This window comes from Ovis aries, chromosome 2 (assembly GCF_016772045.2).
Source record: "Ovis aries strain OAR_USU_Benz2616 breed Rambouillet chromosome 2, ARS-UI_Ramb_v3.0, whole genome shotgun sequence".
Lineage (NCBI taxonomy): Eukaryota > Metazoa > Chordata > Mammalia > Artiodactyla > Bovidae > Ovis > Ovis aries.
In genome coordinates, this window is record NC_056055.1 from 27437062 (window position 1) to 27459610 (window position 22549).

A 22549-nucleotide genomic window follows, 5' to 3' on the forward strand; every position below is an offset into this window, starting at 1 on the left:
CATTAGCAGGCAGATTCTTCACCATAAGAAAGGAATTATTGTGTTGATGAGGATATAAAAGAGCCAAGACATTACTTTGCCGACAAAGATCTATACAGTCAAAGCTATGGTTTTTCCAGTAGTCATGTATGAATGTGAGAGTTGGACCGTAAAGAAAGCTAAGCGCCAAAGAACTGATGCTTTTGAACTGTGGTACTGGAGAAGACTCTTGAGAGTCCCTTGTACTGCAAGGAGATCCAACCAGTCCATCCTAAAGGAGATCAGTCCTGGGTGTTCACTGAGAGGACTGATACCGAGGCTGAAACTCCAATACTTTGGCCACCTGATGCAAAGAACTGACTCATTGGAAAAGACCCTGATGCTAGGAAAGATTGAAGACAGGAGGAAAAAGGGATGACAGAGGATGAGATGGTTGGATGGCATCATAAACTCAACAGGAATGAGTTTGAGCAAGCTCCAGGAGTTGGTGATAGACAGGGAAGCCTGGCGTGCTGTAGTACATGGGGTAACAAAGAGTCAGACACAACTGAGCAACTGAACTGACTGACTTGAGGATGAAAAGAAACTAGAACTTTCATATATTGATGCTGAGAATGTAAAATGGTACAAACATTTTAGAAAACTGGCAGTTTCTTAGAAGCTTAAACATAACCTTATCATCAGTCAGTTCAGTTCAGTTGCTCAGTCATGTCCGACTCTTTGTGACCCCATGAATTGCAGCACACCAGGCCTCCCTGTCCACCAACTCCTGAAGTTCACCCAAACTCACGTGCATTGAAATCAGTGATGCCATCCAGCCATCTCATCCTCTGTCGTCCCTTCTCCTCCTGCCCCTAATCCCTCCCAGCATCAGGGTGTTTTCCAGTAAGTCAACTCTCTGCATGAGGTAGACAAAATACTGGAGCTTCAGCCTCAGCATCAGTCCTTCCAATGAACACCCAGGACTGTTCTCCTTTACGATGGACTGGTTGGATCTCCTCACAGTCCAAGGGACTCTCAAGAGTCTTCTCCAACACCATAGTTCAAAAGCATCAATTCTTCAGTGCTCAGATTTCTTCACAGTCCAACTCTCACATCCATACATGACCACTGGAAAAACCATAGCCTTGACTAGACGAACCTTTGTTGGCAAAGCAATATCTCTGCTTTTGAATATGCTATCTAGGTTGGTCATAACTTTCCTTCCAAGGAGTAAACATCTTTTAATCTCATGGCTGCAATCACCATCTGCAGTGATTTTGGAGCCCCCCAAAATAAAGTCTGACACTGTTTACACTGATTCCCCATCTATTTCCCATGAAGTGATGGGACCAGATGTCATGATCTTCATTTTCTGAATGTTGAGCTTTAGGCCAACTTTTTCACTCTCCTCTTTCACTTTCATCAACAGACTTTTTAGTTCCTCTTCACTTTCTGCCATAAGGGTGGTGTCATCTGCATATCTGAGGTTACTGATATTTCTCCCAGCAATCTTGATTCCAGCTTGTGCTCCCTCCAGCCCAGTGTTTCTCATGATGTACTCTGCATTTAAGTCAAATAAGCAGGGTGACAATATACAGCCTTGACGTATTCCTTTTCCTATTTGGAAGCAGTCTGTTGTTCCATGTCCAGTTCTAACTGTTGCTTCCTGACCTGCATATAGGTTTCTCAAGAGCAAGGTCAGGTGATCTGGTATTCCCATCTCTTTCAGAATTTTCTACAGTTTGTTGTGATCCACACATTCAAAGGCTTTGGCATAGTCAATAAAGCAGAAATAGATGTTTTCCTGGAACTCTCTTGCTTTTTTGATGATCCAGCGGATGTTGGCAATTTGATCTCTGGTTCCTCTGCCTTTTCTAAAACCAGCTTGAACATCTGGAAGGTCACGGTTCATGTATTGCTGAAGCCTGGTTTGGAGAATTTTGAGCGTTACTTTACTCACGTGTGAGATGAGTGCAATTGTGTGGTAGTTTGAGCATTCTTTGGCATTGCCTTTCTTTGGGATTGAAATGAAAACTGACATTTTCTTCCTATGGCCACTGCTGAGTTTTCAAAATTTGCTGGCATATTGAGTGCAGCACTTTCACAGCATCATCTTTCAGGATTTGAAATAGCTCAACTGGAATTCTTTCACCTCCACTAGCTTTGTTTGTAGTGATGCTTTCCAAGGCCCACTTGACTTCACATTCCAGGATGTCTGGCTCTAAGTGAGTGATCACACTATCATGATTATCTGGGTCATGGATCTTTTTTGTAAAGTTCTGTGTATTCTTGCCATCTCTCCTTAATATCTTCTGCTTCTGTTAGGTCCATACCATTTCTGTCCTTTGTCAAGCCCATCTTTGCATGAAATGTTCCCTTGGTATCTCTAATTTTCTTGAAGAGATCTCTAGTCTTTCCCATTCTGTTGTTTTCCTCTATTTCTTTGCACTGATCACTGAGGAAGGCTTTCTTATGTCTCCTTGCTATTCTTTGGAACTCTGCATTCAGATGCTTTTATCTTTCCTTTTCTCCTTTGCTTTTCACTTCTCTTTTCACAGCTATTTGTAAGGCCTCCTCAGACAGCCATTTTGCTTTTTTGCACTTTTCCATGGGGATGGTCTTGATCCCTGTCTCCTGCACAATGTCAGGAACCTCCGTCCATAGTTCATCAAGTACTCTATCAGATCTAGTCCCTTAAATCTATTTCTCACTTCCACTGTATAATCATAAGGGATTTGATTAAGGTCATACCTGAATGGCCTAGTGGTTTTCCCTACTCTCTTCAATTTAAGTCTGAATTTGGCAATAAGGATTTCATGATCTGAGCCACAGTCAACTCCTGGTCTTGTTTTTGCTGACTGTATAGAGCTTCTCCATCTTTGGCTGCAAAACATAATCAATCTGATTTCGGTGTTGGCCGTCTGGTGATGTCCATGTGTAGAGTCTTGTCTTGTGTTGTTGGAAGAGGGTGTTTGCTATGACCAGTAGGTTTTCTTGGCAAAACTCTCTTAGCCTTTGCCCTGCTTCATTCCATATTCTAAGGCCAGATTTGCCTGTTACTCCAGGTGTTTCTTGACTTGCAATTCTATTCCTTGGTGTTAGTTTCTCCTAGTCATGAAAACAGATGTCCACAGAAAGACTGGTACATAGTGTTTATAGTAACATCAATCAAAAAAACCCCAAATCTAGAAAAAAATCCAAACACCAACTAAACAATAATCTAAATGTGATATATCCATACGATAGAATAATATGCAGCAGTAAAAAGGAATGTTCATGTATGTTACACAGTGAATTAACTTAAAAATGTGCTAAGTGAAGGTAAAACTCTAAGTTCCATTGCTACTCTATGCTCTCCTATTTCTGTAAATAAGCAGTAGGCCTCATGTAATACATTGTCCTCTGTTGACCTTTTTTTAGATTCACTTTTTTAACAGCATTAAGAAGTTTTTTTATTCTGTGTGATCTCTCACAGCAGATTCAAATTTCTCCTTAGAGATCAGGTTTTATAACTTTTAATGTGTTAGGTTGAAAATTTAGCTACTACTTATGTTCCCGTATCTTAGAAAATATGCTCTGTAATTATTTCATTCATCAAATGATCTCCATAAGGTAGATTATTATGATTCCTATCAATGAGGTTAGAGAGATGAGAGGCCATGCTAAGACTTAGCTTCAGTGACTACTTTTCTGAACCAAGTCTCTCTTCTGGAAGACCATGTTGACTATATGTGATGTGCCCTAAAGCTGTGTGTGTGCCCCCTCAGCTGTGTGACTGCATGGACTGCAGGCCACCAGTCTCCTCTGTCCATGGGATTCTTCAAGTAAGAACACAGCACTGGGTTGCTATGACCTCCTTCCAGGGATCTTCTCAACCCAGGGATCAAACTCGCCTTCTCCCGCATCTCTAGCATTGACAGTCAGATTCTTTACCACTGAGCTACCTGGGAAGCCCCCCAAAGGTGTATGTGCATTTAATTTAGGTGTGAGTTTGTGTGCTTCTACTTGAACTACTGACGAGTTCCCCAGGATAGCTTTGGATATTAAGAAATTTTCTTCTTGTCTAATTGCTGTGGCTAAGGCTTCCAATACTATGTTGGAAGAGAACTGCTGTTACCATTCAAAAGCAAAAAATGTAACAATTTTTTTTTCAATTTCTGAATGTCAAAATGCTCTCATTTCTAACAGAAAACTCTAATCATTTTTATTTAAAGCAGTTTAATAGTCTACCAAGCTCAGGATTATTCCCTGACCCACTTTCATTGACGGTGATCTGTTTCCAAGGTGCTGACATCTCAGTACGAGGAAGTGGTTTCTGGTCCACATGTTGTCTTAACTTGGTCCTTGCACACTGCCACTTCCAAAATCTAGGATTTTGAAACGTGGTCTTTGACATTATAGACTTTTCCCCACAGCATGTCATGCTTCTGTTCAGGGTTCTACCATGGTCTCCAGATACCAGAGATCCAGTCTCTGTCATCCTTACCCAGCCACAAAACTCCTTCCCGGTTGATGGTCTGGTTGAAATAGGAGTAGGAGTGAACACCTTCACTTCCTTCTGACTGACACATACTAAAGGGCTTTCCTTTGACTTCTCTGTAAGAGCATATTCACTCACTCACTGTGGGATAGTTCATTCTTCTCACAGAACTAGAGGTATGGAGGTGGGCAAATGAGGACAGTCTCAACAGGCTCAAGGATGTCAGAATTCTGGGTTGGCAATGACCTCCCTCCTTCCCCGTGGTCTCAAGCTGTCTAGAGCAGCTCTGGTCACCACACAATCACATTCAAAGTTAAGCAGCAGGGCCCAATACAAGGCAGTTTCTTCTTCAGAAAAATTCCTCTTATGAAACCCTCTCCCTCTCCACTCCTTACATCTGAATGGTCAGCTGTTGGTCTACCCCTACACCCAGAAGGAAGGCACCTTTCCTGAGGAAGAATCCATACTTCAGGAACTTTTGAGGTTCTCCTGAAGTCATTTGGGTAAGTATTCCACTGATAGCTACAGCACCCCTGCAACCCTTACTGATGAGGTTATCAGGCTGTACAGTCTTCACTACAGGTCTCCTAGCTATGCTGTAGGGAAAGGGAAATTTGCAACTGCCTGACCCTGGATCTCCACCCCAATCCATTTATAGAATCCCACCATACCCATCCCAGAGTACTAAGCACAGGGACCATTTCTCCAGCACTCACCGAAGTCTAACTGCAGTCCCATTCCCTCCTCATTGTTTAGTTGCTAAGTCATGTCCCACTCTGTGAACCTGTGGACTGTAGCACACCAGGCTTTCCTGTCGTTCACAATATCCTGGAGTTTGCCCAAACTCATATTCACTGAGTCGGTGATGCTATCCATCCATCTCATCCTATCGCCATTCCCTCCTTACCTGCTGGTAAACCTCTTGGGGTGGAAAGTTTATTACCCATTTTCTTCTGCTCTGTTGCCATTATGCAACTCATTATCAGCCCTCCAGGTTTAGCTTTAGATAAGTTTATGCAAAATTACAAAAAGTCATTTAAAGTACCTGCTTCTGGCATTAAATTTTCCAGAGGCCATTTTGGCACTCAAAGGCAATAATTTGTCCTGTGGTCATTGCTGAGTTATGTACTTACCATGGTGCACTAAGCTAAGCTTTTTAACCTAATTATAATGGTGGAAGAACTTCAAAGGTAACACAAAAACACGCCTATTAAATGTACTGCTGTGGTCAGGATGAAGGGACACAGGGCATTATGTGAACTCTGTACTTCCTGCTCAATTTTGCTGTGAACATGAAGCTACTTTAGAAAAGTTTAAAGAAAAAAAAACTTTATTAGGTCTAATTTTGTACCATGCCTAGTGGCAGGAGTATATATATTGTAGGGTCCTTGCTGGTCCCTAGCCAGCTTTCACCTTAAAGTCCCTTCTGACTGAACCTTTCCATTTCTACTGAAACTTCTCTTCAAGCCTGTAAGTCAGCAGTGGAACAGAAGCCATTAGTCTTTATGTCAAGTGTTTTTCCTAATTCCCTGTTGTTACCTGCTCAGTCTGAAAACTGGTCCGTTAAGTCACTTTCCTGCCTTACTTGCAACCATAGTAGTGTATTGCAGCACCAACTGATGACTCACAAAGGAGTCACTACTTGGTGTCACTGGAACACTCTTCAAACTGGTTTGGCGGTTGAAATGTTCTTGCCCTTCCCCTTGTCTTCCTGCCTGAAAGAAGGGTGATGGCATTAACAATAGTCATTGTGACAGAGACCTTAAGAATGGAAACCATGTGCTGGAGTTCAAACACATCTTTCTAGAAAAGCTAGAAAGAATCTAGGCAGCAATCATGAAGTTTCCTTACTAGCACTGGGTAATCGTCATATTTACTTGAAATGCAAATTTATCTAAGCTACTGATGTTAACAGCAGTTCAATTACTCCACCCATAGATTTTCTTACAGAAAAAACATCCTTACACCAAAATAAAATTGTTATGAATTCCAAAAAATTAATACAGCAAAATTTTAAGTTATGAATCCCAAGAAGTTAATACACCTGCTTCCCTCAGGTGGGCCAACAGCTGAACTTTTTTTGATTTGAAATAGTGTCAGCTTCAGGCATACACCAGTGATTTTTCACAGGTTATTAAGACAGTGAATATAGTTCCCTGCATTATACAGCAAATCCTTATTGTGTATGTATTTTATGTAGTTTGTATACATATCTCTTTGCCATCAGCCCCCAACTTCCTCTCTGGAATAATCTGTAATTAAAAATTCTGAGTGTTATATGTTGATTCATTTGTATTATCTTTTCGTTTTCACATGTATCAGTGGTATCCTATCTGATGTCACCTTAGTTCTCTATGTCCATTCATGTTGCTGCACATGGCAATCTCATTTTTTATTGCTGAGTAATATTCCATTGTGTTTGCATACACACACACCTTAAATCAATTGATGGGTTGTCACCATGTCCTTGCTATTGTAAACAGTGCTGCTTTGAACACTAGGGGGCTTGTACCTTTTTCAGTTTTTCCTCCCCCAGATGTATGTCCAGGAGTGGCACTGCTGGATCCATAAGGTAGCTGTTTTAAGAACCTCCATACTGTTCTCCATAGAAGATGAAGCAATTAACATCACCACCAACAATGTAGGTTTCCCTTTTCTCCGTAACTTCTCTACCATCTATTATTTGTAGTTTTGCTTATAGCCGTTTTGACTTATGTGAGGGGATATTCAATTGTGGTTTTGAATTTCTCCATGTTAAACACTTTCCATGTGCCTTTTCAACCATCAAACTTTTCTGAAGGCACTACATCCAATCCCCAGGAGGCCCCTTCCAGCTGACCTCCCACCAAGATCCCAACCAAAGGAGGCAAAATAGGAAGCACAAGAAAGAACAATCTGGAAAATCAAGTTCAATGGGATGGGGGGAAAATGAAGGTTGGCTGGTGTGGCCCAAACATTTTAACAATAAGAGGGTTAAAGTTCATTCAGAATACCTTTATAAGCAAAATTAGGGAAATTGTGAAATATTAAAATCAATTTACAGAGGAAATTAAAGCCCCAATTGGTCAGAGGTGTGGAACATGCTTAGACCTCCTGACCTTGCTTCCACTGTATCATTCTCTGAAGTATTGGAAACAGGATGGGAAACTTCACTGGCCCAATAGTCTTGTAAACATAGCACTGTTCAAATTACTTGAAAAAATTTAAGCGGCTCCCCAGTATGGTTAAGTGTTTGAACTAGGCTGGAGAAATGAGGAGGGATAATGAACAAGGTAGTGTCTACTTTAGAAGACTCACTAGAATGAGAATTATTTCAAGAAAGTAGGATGTCCTAAGCAGATGTAATTACTACAAAGACAAAAGCATTTCCAAAAATGAAACAGTAGGGTACGGCTGGAGTTAGCTTCACAAATATACATCTGTGAATAGTAGAATCAGCAAATTACTGCAAAGAAAAATATTAAGTACTTTAACAGACCTTAAATCTAAATACAAATAAAAAATTGCATCTAATTCTGAAAGGATGGTTAAGAATGATTTAAAAGCACAAGTTTTAAAAGTATTATTTTTATTAGAAAGATATTTAATAAAAAATATATGTATCTTATAACCTCTCATTTTTGTTGCCCTTCCAGTCCTTGCACATATTAGATAGATTCAATCGCAGAATTATATACCAGAATGGGTGCTCAATGCAATGATGGATTCCCACACTATGCAATACCACCCCTAAGAAGTGCTCCAAATTTGAAGTCCAGAAAACAAACAAAAAAAACTAGCAATGCATAAACACAGTGTAGGAAAAAGCAGAGTATTTCAAAAGTTTCATTAAATGCCTTTTGGATAAAGAATTACAGAGGGGGCTACAACTGGCAGTGTCTTGAGCAGAAAAGGGAACATGACCAAAAACAAAACTATGCTTTCCCGAACTTCTCAGCAACCCCAAAGTGAGATTACATGAGCAACTGTACTTCACAAGTCTTAAATTCTCAGTAGTTGATGTTCATATAATGCTGCTGTTTATAAATCACTAAAGCAAGCACTGCTTCTTTGGTATGCCAGCAATGTTTTCACTCGTGAGAAACTCTCCAGAAAGATGTGTTTACACCAAAGCAAGGTACCAAGGAAACCGGTTACCGTGGTATAGTAAGGCCCTAAGAAAGGCAGCAGGTCGTATAGTTACCTCCTTGTGGGCAAAATCCCTGCCCTAAAACTATGCAACCTACTACCTCTTCCTAGGAACCCATTTTTTTCTTGCTGGTCTTCTACTTAGTAGATGGACTTCAAATTAACCTGTTAAATTAGGCCATATTTTGGGGGGTTTATTTCAAATTAAAACCAGTTAGAATTCACTCACTGATAGCTTTTACAAAGTTACTGGCCAGAATCCCCTGGCAGTCCACTAGTTAGGACTCCATGCTTTCACTGTCGAGGGCCCAGGTTCAATCACTGGTGGGGAAACTGAAATCCCTCAGGTAATACAGCCAAAAAACAAAAAGTTGGTGCCACAGACAAAACATTTAACAGAGTACTAAAATTTAAATATAATTTAAATATAATTTCATAACTCTCCACCTCTTTTGATAAACTAGAAAATTAGCTGACAGTATGTATAAATCCTCCTCACCACTGTCAAATGAAGCAAACTCACTCACAGTGTGTCCTCTTTAGATGCTGTCTCCTAGTTATAACTAGTCACTTTCAGGCCCAGGTTATTTGGGGTTTTGACTCTTGACGTAGAGTAATCAGAAGCACATTCTGATCATGGTTTTTGTCACCATCAAAACAAGCTTTCCGAGATTATCTCACTGTACCATAAGGTACTTTTAAATGTTTTTAAAAACGTAGTACTCAACCATTTGATTCAATTGCTAGGCTTGACCAAAAAGGGTATGAAATGTGTCCCTGAGTAATAAAAGATATAAATTCATTTTTCACCAGACCTTAGGTATTACTTAAATTTCCAATTGCAAACTTGTGATGATATCCATTCTGAAGGCACATGTACTGGAAACCCACAAAAACAACTTGCCAAAAATTTCACGAACATTCCCACTTTTCTTTGGCACACCAAAAGGCAATGACTATAAAAGGTCCCCTACCCAACATGTCTATGTCTAGTTTGAAGACCAATTCCGGAACCATGCAGGTTTCCATCTATATGTATGCCAGGGATGAACTAAAAAACCATAAATCTGACCCAGGGTAAATCACTTGGTTTGGACCCATCCAGGAGAGAATTTGATGTTTTCTCTCACGCAAAGTTCCCGCAGCCTAGAGCCCTGTACAATGATTGCCTAAGATACTAAGATTCACGATAGATGGAAGTATTTGGGGAGAGGTGACCTCTCTCTCACCTACACTTTGCCTCTTTCTCTTCTCCCAAAATAAAAACAAATGGTAAGCACTTAAAAAAGGGAGCGTTAGCTGATTATAAGGGCCCAAGGTAGCATTTTCTTGGAGAAGGAAATGGCAACCCACTCCAGTACTCTTGCCTGGAAAATTCCACGGACAGAGGAGCCTGGTAGGCCACAGTCCATGGGATCATCAAGAGTCAGAGACGACTGAGCAACTTCACTCACTTTCAAGGTAGCATATGACTTGGCCATTGGAAAAAAGCTGAAACATGGACTTTTTTAGAAAAGTCCTTAAGTTCCACGATTAGAAAAAGGCTAATCAAGGGTGTTAAAATTAAAACATTCCTTTCAAGCATTATCCCCACATTTTCTTTAAAACTATAGACTTTCTAAACTGACAAGCTTCAGAGGACCTCCCTTTGTGAATGAAGGCCCATTTCAGGTTTTGGAGACCAGGGCAAAGCTGACATCTTAAGGACTTAAAAAGGGAACGAGAGCTGAACCAGTGAAACCATTTCTCCTTTTCTAGGCTAGAGAGTGAAGATGTCCAAATCAACATATCACTGCAACAGTAGTTACAACAATGCCTAAGGTCACATAAACACCAAATTGGGGGCTGAATCATAATCAAACGGATTTCAATTTAGCTCAGACAGTACTCTTTCAGTATTTATCCTTCCCACCTAGGATCTCACCTTGGACATCTGTACCAGGGGCAGTTAACCTATTCACAATTACAAAAATGCATGGTACCCTATTAAGATTTCTTAAAAGTCATATACTTTCTCCACTCTGAGATTTTTGCTCAATTTCAAATTTCTGAAATATACCATATGTGAAAAATGTAAATGCTAGATCACTGTGTCTATTGCAGGTACATCATACTTGAACAGAGAATGTTATTAACAAGGACTTAAGTAAACTGCTAAGTACAAAGCAATGTCAAAATTAATTCTTCTGAGTTTTAATATCATCTAGAAAAAAACAAAATGCAGCAAGTCTACTCCTCAGGGAAGGCAATAGATTGTATAGTTATCTCCTGAACAGGGTAAAATCACTACCCCACAACTATACAATCTACTACCTCACTCTGATAGAGCAATCTTTTCTTCTGAAATGAAGACTACAATCTCTTTATGGTGCATTAGCAACATCAATCAAAATAAAATATACACTTATTCCAACATGCAGAAATGAAAATCGAAAAGTATCCCAATCCCCAATCAGTCTAGTCTCTAAAATAAGCAGCAACTTGAACACTAGTAAGAAATGCTGCACTACAGCATTTTTACACAAGTCAATCTTAAATGCTGTACAGTTAGTTATCAACTGTGTGAGGCTGCGTGGGTGCAGATTCTTCTATCACCTTAGGAAAGACAGTAGATTGTATAGTTATCTCCCAGCGGTGGGTGTGACCCTAAAACTATACAACCTACTACCTCATCCCACAGTGAAGAGAGCGTCCAGGGAGGATGCTGAAATTGGACCACAGCTGCGCACCACACGAAAGCTCTCTCCTAGGTAATCCTGGTTCTCCTGTGTGATTGAAGGAGAAAAAAAAAGTGTTAGACTACTTTCATTCACTGAATGTGAACTAAGTTGAACTGAAACAAACCTTCCAAAAATCAGCAGTTTAAACTGTAGCAATATTCATGATCTAAACAGTGCTTTTATTCCTTATATTAGTATTATTCTAAATTCTTAGCTATCTGAATCCATATAAGATTCAGAAATCATTTTATTGCATCTTACTTATCAACTTTAATTTTCTTAAGTTACCAGAACACTTATCCTTCCCTTGAGAAACCCAAAAACTCCATTACAAAGGAGGAACAGAAGATCCTCTAAAACACAAAAGTTCTGTACAGTATGCATAATCCATGATTAAAGGAACAGCAAAAAATACAGAGATTCTAATTTTTAAATTAACCTACTCATGTATTCCATGCCAGCAAAGAAAGGCACTATGAAGATCAAAGTGAGGAATCAAGCTATTTAATGTTTTGGTACAGTACTCTCTGAACTAAGCAATATGATCAGCTTAGTTTTATAATAAAAATCTTACAAAGCTAAATCATATTAAACATCAGTCTTCAATTTACTAACTTCATACTTAACAGACAGCTACCACAAAGATTTCTTGATTTGTTAAGGAATGCACCAAATTTAATGTCAAGGAAAATTACTAAGTGGTGACTTAGTAACAACCAAAACCTATAATCAAAACCATTTTTATGACATACAGCTCCATATGATTGGAATTGAAGTTCAGAAGTAACCCCTATACATTGGGTCAACCAATTTTCAACAAGAGTGCCACAACAATTCAATGGAGAAAGAATAATTTTCAGCAAACAGTGCTGGGACAACTGAATACCCACATGCAAGAAAATAAATCTGGGCCCCCACCGTATTTAAGTAACTTAAAATGAATAATTTAAAGAAGGGTAAAGAATAGCCATTTCTCCAAAGATATAATCAATAAGCAAAAAATGGCCAAAAAGTACATAGACACTCAATATCATTTATTACTCATTAGGGAAACCTGAATTATAATGGGACAGCACTTTGAGATCCACTAGGATGGCCATAATCAAAAGAGAACAAAAAGAAAGGAAGCATTGTTGAGGATATAGAGAAATTATGTTCCCAACTATGGTTGGAATGTAAAATGGGTCAGATGCTTTGGAAAGTTTAGCAGTTCATCAAAAAGTTAATTCCACTCATAGTTATATTCCTAAGAAAATTAGACACAAAACTTGTATATGAAATGTTCTCAGCATTTGGAGTCAACAAGTCAGGGTTCAAACCCTGGCCCAGCCTACTCACTGCCACTGAAGCCATGTGCAAGTAACTTAAGCTTTTCTAAGGTCTCTGTAACATCAATTAATTGGACTAAATCATCTGTAATGGTAAGGGAAAAAAGATTTACCATACCCTCGATATACGTATGACCCAACATTAAGCCCCTTCATGTGTGCCATCTTATTTAACAGTCATATCATCTCTGTTTTACATAGGTGGAAACTGGTGCCAAGAAGTTTAATAACCTGTTCCAAATTACTGAGATCTACAAACTTACCATATCTGAGCCTATTTCAATTCTACAAGGCCAGATGATGATTCAGGTATGAACATGCAAAACACTGCTCCTAAAAAGTCAAGGCTTTACACGCCACTAGATGGTAACTGCAGCCCTAAGATTAAAAGACGCTTACTCCTTGGAAGAAAAGTTATGACCAACCTAGATCGCATATTCAAAAGCAGAGATATTACTTTGCCAACAAAGGACCATCTAGTCAAGGCTATGGTTTTCCAGTGGTCATGTATGGATGTGAGAGTTGGACTGTGAAGAAAGCTGAGCGCCAAAGAATTGATGCTTTGGAACTGTGGTGCTGGCAATCTTGAGAGTCCCTTGGACTGCAAGGAGATCCAACCAGTCCATCCTAAAGGAGACCAGTCCTGGGTGTTCATTGGAAGGACTGATGCTGAAGCTGGAACTCCAATTCTTTGGCCACCTCATGCGAAGAGCTGACTCATTGGAAAAGACCCTGATGCTGGGAGGGATTGGGGGCAGGAGAAGGGGACGACAGAGGATGAAATGGCTGGATGGCATCACCGACTCAATGGACCTGAGTTTTGAGTGAACTCCGGGAGTTGGTGATGGACAGGGAGGCCTGGCGTGCTGCGATTCATGGGGTCGCAGAGTCGGACATGACTGAGCGACTGAACTGAACTCATCTTTCTCCAGAACCAGCATGTATTGTATTAAGTCACTCAGTCATGTCTCACTCTTTGCAACCCCATGGACAGTAGCCCGCCAGGCTCCTCTATCCATGGGATTCTCCAGGCAAGAATACTGCAGTGGGTTGCCATTTCTTCCTCCAAAGGATCGTCCCAACTCAAGGAATGAACCCAAATACTGGTCCGTGGGTTAACTTTGTAACTTTGTTAACTGAATAGACAGAACAGTTTACATCTCCCACTCTATTCCATTTTTGGCAGAATATAACAAGTAATGGGCTTGAAAATGTGAGTACATATTCACTGTTTTCTTAACTTTTACCAAAGTTTTCAAAATCTAATACATGAATTTTGAATATATATTTTTAAAATTAAAAATTCATTATTAACTTCAGTGGGGGTTAAAAAAAAACAACCCTGCATCAAGTTCTTCTACTCTTCAGCAGATCTCAGGTGCCAACTTCCCATTTTCAGATGGCAGGTCTATTCTGAAAGAGCCAGTTTATACCTTAAAATCTATGCCCAAGTACACGTACACTCACACACACGGACTTACATAAAGACAACTTTCTGAAGCACCATTTCACACCTACCATCTGGAAAATTAATGAACAAATTCATCTTCTCATTTTAGGTCTACTATGAAGGGTAATAATGCAACATACAATGCCATATCTTAAATACAAGTATCGGTAAGTGAGAACACTGAACCAGCATAGTCCTTACTTTTAAAATGACAGCCAACAGTAAAACCAGCTGACACCTCTACCACAACCCTCAAGTCCAGCCCAGTTTTCTCATCTTAAATGTCTGAACCTTCATCAAACATAGGAATCTAAGATTAAATAAACACTGAATCTAAAAATGTATTCATTTTTCAATCTTGGCAAGTGTGGCCTGCTTATTTCATACTATATAAGTTGGGAGTTTATGGGTGAGCAGCACAGGGAGCAGGTATCTACTATGTAGCATCACTATTCATAATTCACAAGAAAAATATTTTGTATTTTTAAACAGTACTCACACATACACGTCTATACATATGTAACACTAAATACTAGTATTACGGTTGCTTTACTCACCAAGTCATGTCTGACTCTTTGTGCTGTGGTCACTTGTGTCCAACTCTTTGCAACACTTCGGATTCCTCTGTCCATGGGATTTTTCAGGCAAGAATACTGGAATGGGTTGCCATTTTCTCCTTCCCAACCCAAGGATTGAACCCATGTCTGCTGCACTGTCAGGTAGATTCTTTACCACTGAGCTACCAGGGAAGCCAAATACTAAACTAATATAGTAAGATGCGAATATTCAATACTGTTCACAAATGAACACCAACTCCTACTCTTTTATACATTATTATACACATATATTGACTTTATGATCCACTGATGGTTTTCAATCTTCAGTTTTTCAGATTAACTCTGATTACAGCAAATTTTGGAAACCAAAATCTAATAGCAAAAAGGAGGTAATGTTTAGTTAAGCAAGCTTTCAGACTACAATCCATAAACTAGAATTTATGGATTGTAAGAACCCATGGAAATGTTCAGTAAGAAATACAATTAAGTGAAACTCTTAACATACACACTGATCACAACTATACAATCTTTGGCTGGAGAAAGAAGTTATGTAACTGACTAGAGTGTTTTCATTCCTTGAGATTTTCCCTCTAAAGCGTATTTCAGAATCAGAGATCCAGTCTGAATCCCAGTTTCTCATTTACCTTGTCTTCAGACACATCAAGTGATAATCTCTCAGCTTTTGTTATTTCAACTCATAAAAATCAGACAAATCTTACAGGATGTTAAGAGGGATTAGAAATAAAACACAAAAACCACAAAGTATACCACCAAGTGCAGAGTGGATGCTCAATAACTTTCAGCTACAACCATCAGTATTAGACAATTCTAAAACATTCTTAGACAAGACTATCAGCTAAAACTATCTGAATGTGACCTTTTACATATTTCCTTTTCTAACAGTAGCACAACTTTACATGCATTTTCTATCCTGTTCACTTACTACCTCAATCTGCAGCTTAACCTTCTCCCCTCCCCATTAAATACCCTAGTGACCAAAAGTCTCAATTCAACTTGCACAAAATGTTTCTGTGCAACATGGTAGTACAGGAAAGGAGTTTACAGGTCAAGCAACTACTTGGCAGCTGTGTTCTTTTCCAAGTTAAGTAACCTCCTTGAGGTTTAGTTCTCACCTCCAGTTGGAACCTAACATCCACACCTCACAGGATTGTTCTGAGGATTAGAACATACACAGATCATCCTAGTGATCCATCTTAATGACATCTTAGCTGACATACTCAACAAATGGTAACCATTTTTCTTAATAAATTAAACCTATTTGAGAAACTAAAAAAACTACGACTCCACCTACAACACAGGAGATGCAAGTTCAATCCCTGGGTTGGGAAGATCCCCTAGAGGAGAAAATGGCAGCCCATGTCAATATTCTTGCCTGACAAGTACCATGGACAGAGGAGCCTGGTGGGCTACAGTCCAACGCACAGCGAGACCGTTAATTTTACCTTCCTGGGTAAACCTGTGACAGTCAAAAATACTTATCTTCAATGAAATCATGCTGCATCAATTTAAAATGTGCAGTGAAAAGGCAACCTACTTATTCATATATTTATATCAAAGTTTCTAACCCTTTTAATATCCACTTATATCTTAGTAAACGATAGTGTATGACATCATATAGTTTAATATACTTGTATAGTCAACTCTGGCCAGAGTTAACCTGCATCCATAACCAGCTTCAGTAACCACCAGAAATTGTATATACAATTTCTCTGCAAGATTCCATAGCTTTTGCCACATCTGCAAAAAAGTCTATAACCAAAAGAATGTTAACTGCCATGGCATTAAAAACACATCTGAATATACATTCTAAAGGCTACATATTAATTAAAATATATCAATACCACCTTTGCATTTATCAATTTTCCTACTTAGTCCAAACACAGGCATACCCGATCTTTTCTACATGCTTAATATCTATTAACAGTTTGATATTCTGAGCTAAAATGTTGTTTTCTCCAGCAATCTAATATCCCACCTTTTGTATTTACATACTCCTATAAACAAAGTAGCTCATAAAGTTCTACTTTTTACATATCTCCATGCCATCTTACAGGTGACTAAACTTCATTTTTTGGGGTCAAATTTTATACAAATACAACAAAGGATTTCCTTTAGTCTCATCACCAAGTTTCACTTGATGATAAACAGAAATCAAAATTAGAACACTGGCTACTTAATACAATTTTCTTCAAACAGTTGAATATTAATAAAATTATCTCATGATGATGGCTGAATATTTAAACATAAATACATATACAGATTCTCCAACTGTATTTTGATTCCTTTGACAGAATATAGGCATTATTTTTAGCCATGGATTGCCCCATCAAGGTTAAGTTGACATGTGAAATTGACAAGATTAAGTTTTTGGCTATAACTAAGTTTTACTAACAAAATTGACCTACTTTTAATCTAAGATTTTAATTTCTTTTTTGAGAGGGGCTGAATTTTTTTTAAATGGAGATATAATTGACATATACCATTGTATTAGTTCCAGGTGTACAATGTAATTTGTTATTGTGTAACTGAAATGATCACAGTAATCTAGCTACATCCACTAAATTTGTTATCCTACCAAATACTGCACTAAGCCTGAGACTCATGTTGAGACTCCTGTTAAGTTTTAAAAGCTAAGTACTAGGTCATGTTTTCCAAAAGGACCATTTCCTTTCATTCACTTTGACACACAACATAAGGCATTCTAGATTAGATGAAATTATCTAAATTCTGAAGTTAAAAAAAATGTCAATTCATTTCCCAATATTCCTTTGAAGATTCTGCAATGCAAATTGTTAATCTGGGGCCAACATCCCTGCTGTTAAGTGCGTTCTAAGCTACCTCCCTATATTCTGCTACACACCCTATAATGCACACAAATATTTAGGATAAAGCAGAGTACTCCACTTGGGTAAGTTATTCTGCTTAGTGGTCCTTATACAGACACCATTATTTCTCAATCCTATCATATTCGACCTTTCTATCCTTTATTATACTGATATGTACCCAGGTTGAAATGTCACTGTGTAATTCACACAATCCCCAAAGTCAAGAAAAGGTGGGTTCTTGTCATTAAACCCAGATTCCCCAGTTTACTATAACCAACTGTATCCTTAGCCTACAATGTACAAGAAAAATATTCTATAACTGACTAAAAAACTGGGGAGAAGGGAAGAAACCGCCAAGTGAACAAATAGTATATAATTTCATGATAATGAATACTGGCACAAAGCAGAAAAAGCAGATTAAAAGAACATCATTAATATCTGTTAAAACAAATCATCCAAATCTCTTAAAACATTCCTAGAGAAGCAAAAGTGATACTTAATGAAAGCATAGTTGTCAGCTGCCTCAGAGTCCTTAAATCTTATACTCAGAAAGAGCTTAAGAAATCAACTGATGAAACTGCCTCACATTTGAGATGAGGCCACAGACAGAGGGGACATTTTCAGCTGATAATCTGAAACACACTTAGTCAGAAAAAGCCAATTTTTGAAGAGCAGCTAAGCAATCCACTATCCATTTGGGGTGGTAGTAGCCACATGTCACTCTTGAACACCAGAAATGTGACTAGCTCCAAATGAGATGTGCTGTTACCGTAAAAGACACTCTGGATTTCAAAGACTTAATATACGGCAAAAAAAAATAACAGTGGCTCTCTTTTTATCCTAAATGACTGTGCAATGTTTAGAACACCCACAGTCAAAGATCATACAGTGATCAAGCCTTCTTTACTCCACCCAAGGTCACATTAGGGGAATGTTGACAACTCATTGTTGGGGATCCAGATTCTTCTATTCTCATCCTGTGCTATGCTAAGTCGCTTCAGTTGTGTCTGATTCTCTGCGATCCAATGGAGCCCACCAGCCTCCTCAGTCCGTGGGTTCCCCAGGCAAGAATACTGGAGTGGGTTGCCATGCCCTCCTCCAGGAGATCTTTCAGACCCAAGGATCGAACCCGTGTCTCTTATTTTCTCCTGCCCTGGCAGGCAGATTCTTTACCACTAGCGCCACCTGGGCATGTATATGGAAAAATCATTCATCAGTTAATATTCTGGGGTGAAGAGCCTTTAATGTCTAAATAAAAGCCTCTCCAGACTTAAAAATATTAAGTGATTAAAATGCATGCTGGCCACGGATTGCTAGCTCCTGAAAACAAAAGTGAAAGGAACATGTTCCACCAAGTATAAATAATCAGGGCCACTTTTAATACTCCTTGAAGACCAGTGACATAAATGGAAAAAAAAGAACTCATTAAAAGAAATGTCCTCCAAACTTTTTTGATACTCATCTTCAGAGAGGTATTTTTGAAGGAATAAACATTATACAACAGAATTATCAGTTTCATATAACAAACTATTGATACTATTTTCTGTTTTTAAAAAACTGTGACCACCACCCACTGACTTGATTTCATAACCCAGTAAGTCAGGACCTACAGTTTGAAGAATCTGGTTTAGGATTCTTCATTTTGATCAATTGCCACTACAAACAAAGCTATTAGCTGCTAAAAGAAAAAGCACACAAATATCTATAGTGTGCTGTACTCTAAACCAAGAAATTCTAGTTAATGCTAACCGCTCCACTCTCAAAGTTTACAAGTTTCACAATACTACCTAACTGGGTATAGTAAATCAAACACCCTCAAAAAACCACCGAAGTAACTTACAAAACGTTACTTAACTACATGTATTTCCTGAATATACTATAAACGAACCAGACTGCCACACAGCAGAAAAACTTGGACAATCATTACATTTTCTGAACGTTTCAATTTAAAATTTAACGTTTTAAACCAGTGCATGATTTTCCGGCCATCAGAAATGAATGAGGACTGCTTAATGCGGTTTTTACTCTAGCAACTGCGTGCCAAGAAAATAATCACCAGTAAAGTTACAAAAAAAAAAAAACCCTCATCCAGTCTTCTGATTTACTTAAAGAATTCAACATTCACTATGCCCAATGCCTTTTCCCATTAGCCAGCCCTCTCAAAATTGAGAAGTCTATTTTAAAAAGCTTTAGAGTTGACCTCTGACACAGAGGCAGGGGGGCCAGGCCATACTGTAAAAGTTGGAAAGACTGAAGGCCATTGCTAGCCAAGGACATAAAGGTTACGCATTCCTCACACCGGAATCCTCCAGGAACGTGTATCAGCCAACCTGCTTCCAGGGTGTGCAGCCCCCAAGTCAGGGCTGGGGCCGCTGGCTGGGGCCCAGGTCGCCATGCATGAGCCCGTCCCCCCGGGATCCTACTTCCTCCCGCCCGCCCTCTCCACTGCCAAGGACGGCCGCAGGGGTGGACCGGCTGCACAGCTGCTCCAGGACCGGAGGCTGAGTTAGGCCGGCGGATTAGCAGCAGGGAGGTAGCCCAGAGCCTGCCCGCCCGCTTGTCCCGGCCCTCCCCCGCACTTCCTACCTTCCCTCTGGCATCCCAGCCCCCAAGGCCAAGGTCTCCCCTGCCCACAAACCTGATAGCGGAAGTGACGTCAGGGGACCTGGCGCTGTCCACAGCCAGTCACGCCATAGCGGGAGGGAACGCTGGCCAATGGGCAAGGCGCGGGGGCGGGACTTCCCCCACCCAAGTTTGATTGAAGTTGGGGGAGGGGCGGGGTGAAGAATGTGAAGAATGACCCCTCCCCCCGTCCGTGAGGCGCTGGGCGGGAAGCGGAGGGGGTTGGGACCGACCACGCCACGCGGCGCCCATCCCCCACCCGCGCCACCGCCTATTGCGGCCTCTGCTCTCAAGCCGCCCGCCCAGCTCGCTCCAGCCCTTCAGGCCTCCACCAACCGGTTCGCAACACTCCCGTTTTCCCACCGCCGCCGGGGGGGTCCGAGAGAAGGAAAATGGCGGCCCCGCGCTCGCCGTCCCGCCTCTGTACCCACCTCAGGCTTGCGGAAGAAGCCACCGCCTGCCGCTGCCCGCCGCGGGGACAGCCCAGCCCTCGCGCCCGCCGCCCGCCGCCACCCAAGAGCTGCACACGAGGACCCGGATGGAGGAGGCGCGGGCGGGCCGGCGGGCCGCAGCGGCCAGAGGGAAAGCAGCGCGGGCGCCGGGAGGCCGAGGCAGGGGCGGGCTCGAGAGCAGCGCACGAACTCATTGGCGGAACCTTTTGACTGACGTGCGTGTCGCCCTTTTGCCTCAGCCGAGTTGGGCTGGCCCGACCCCACTGGAGGCGGCATCTGGACCCGCCCCGCACTGGGCGGCCTTCGGAGGAGGGGCGGGCGGGATCCGCCCGGAACCCGCCCACTTTGCCGCTCCCCGTTTCTTATTGGACGGCTGGGAGAGTGGTGGCGCAGAATCCTGCCCTTCGCTCGTGAAGGACCAGTGCTGTCACGTGGCCTTCGAAATCGCGCCTGGCTGTGGTGCGCCGCGCTCTGGCTTTAGGACACTGTACCACAAGATTCACAAAGGACTGTCCCGCTCGCCATCACCCCCTCCGCGCCTCCCCTCGAGGACTTAGACCGGCCCGCTTTGCCTCAGTTTACCCGCCAGTAGGTGAAGCAGTCCTGTCAGCCGGTTGCCCCAGGTTTTGAAGATTCTTGTTTTTTCAAAGTAATCCATAATTTTCCTAACTTAATAATAGCTTAAAACATGGTACCTCCATGCCGATAACTTTCCAAACTCCGGAAAGCTCTGGTTGAGTGCCCTTTCAGATCTCTTTATGGCTGGGAGTCCACCACCTGGACCTCGCTGTTTCTCTTAACTCACTGCTAATTTGTGCACAGTTCAGTTCAGTTCAGTCGCTCAGTCGTGTCCGAATCTTTGCGACCCCATGAATCGCAGCATGCCAGGCCTCCCTGTCCATCACCAACTCCCGGAGTTTACTCAAACTCCTGTCCATCAAGTCGGTGATGCCAATCAGCCATCTCATCCTCCGTCGTCCCCTTTTCCTCCTGCCCCCAATCCCTCCCAGCATCAGAGTCTTTTCCAATGACTCAACTCTTCGCATGAGATGGCCAAAGTACTGGAGCTTCTAAAAAGACAAAATGCATCCTCATGGATAACAGAACTGTTTTTAACGGTACTAAAAATTTACCTGGTGCGTCTACGTTTATGATCTCAGATGGCACTATGCTAGCATTCGTCTTAGTGCATGCAAAAAATGCCAAAGGGGTTACTTAGTTAATTTTGTGGGCTGAAATGAACAAGAAATGAAGAAGGAAAACTTGAACTTGGACCTGAAAGATGAACATGATTTAGGACTTATAGAAAGAAGATGTATTCAGAAAGAAGAGCATAGGCCCACTCTGCTGGCTGAAGTTACGCGGTAGAGAGGGAGTCCTCGCCCGTGTCTGTCCCCAGTATCTAGCACAGTAGAAGTGTGACAGTCTGGGAGTGTAAAAAATTCTGTCGAATGGAACGAATATCAATGATGTAGGCTGAGGAGGTGGGAGGAAAATGCAGAAAGGAAACAGGTCAGGATGTTGTTTAGGTTTGAGATGAAAGGTGATAGGGGTTCAACTACACAAACCCCACAGCACTATGAACTTTAGTGACCTTTTCTTCACATGTTCACCTACAAGTGGTTAGTAAGTTTGAGAAAGTATATAAGAATTATATTACCCTCTACTTTCCAATCCGTGCTTCATTTCTTGAAGGCCAACCAAACAATGCTGAAGTCTATAAAGAAAAAGATTAATAGATTTGTCCATATGAGTGAAAACTCAGTTTAAAAAAAAAAAAAAACGGCCTTTAAAGTTAAAAGAAAAGTGACAAATTGGAAAAACAATTTTGTATAATACATAGCAAACAAACATTAATTAACGCTGGGCTGGAAGAAGCACAAGCTGGAATCAAGATTGCTGGGAGAAATATCAGTAACCTCAGATGACACCACCCTTATGGCAGAAAGTGAAGAGGAACTAAAAGCTTCTTGATGAAAGTGAAAGAGGAGTGAAAAAGTTGGCT

The 22549-nt window shown here is 40.8% G+C and overlaps 1 protein-coding gene and 2 non-coding genes across 6 annotated transcripts in view; all 3 read right to left on the reverse strand.

Annotated features, from left to right (window-relative positions):
- The window catches only part of ZNF169 (zinc finger protein 169), a 71108-nt gene extending 50423 nt beyond the window's left edge, over positions 1-20685 (reverse strand). For 2 of the 4 annotated variants that reach the window (XM_060410821.1, XM_042242983.2), the window contains exon 1: positions 11238-20685. The gene's annotated coding sequence lies outside the window, so the exon portion shown is untranslated. The other 2 variants (XM_004005230.6, XM_012115804.5) reach the window with 1 other exon arrangement.
- Positions 8595-8681, reverse strand: MIRLET7D (microRNA let-7d). Its single transcript, NR_107936.1, has one exon. It is a non-coding gene; the product is annotated as a microRNA let-7d (primary transcript).
- Positions 11167-11246, reverse strand: MIRLET7A (microRNA let-7a). Its single transcript, NR_107935.1, has one exon. It is a non-coding gene; the product is annotated as a microRNA let-7a (primary transcript).
- Positions 20686-22549: the final 1864 nt, after the last annotated feature.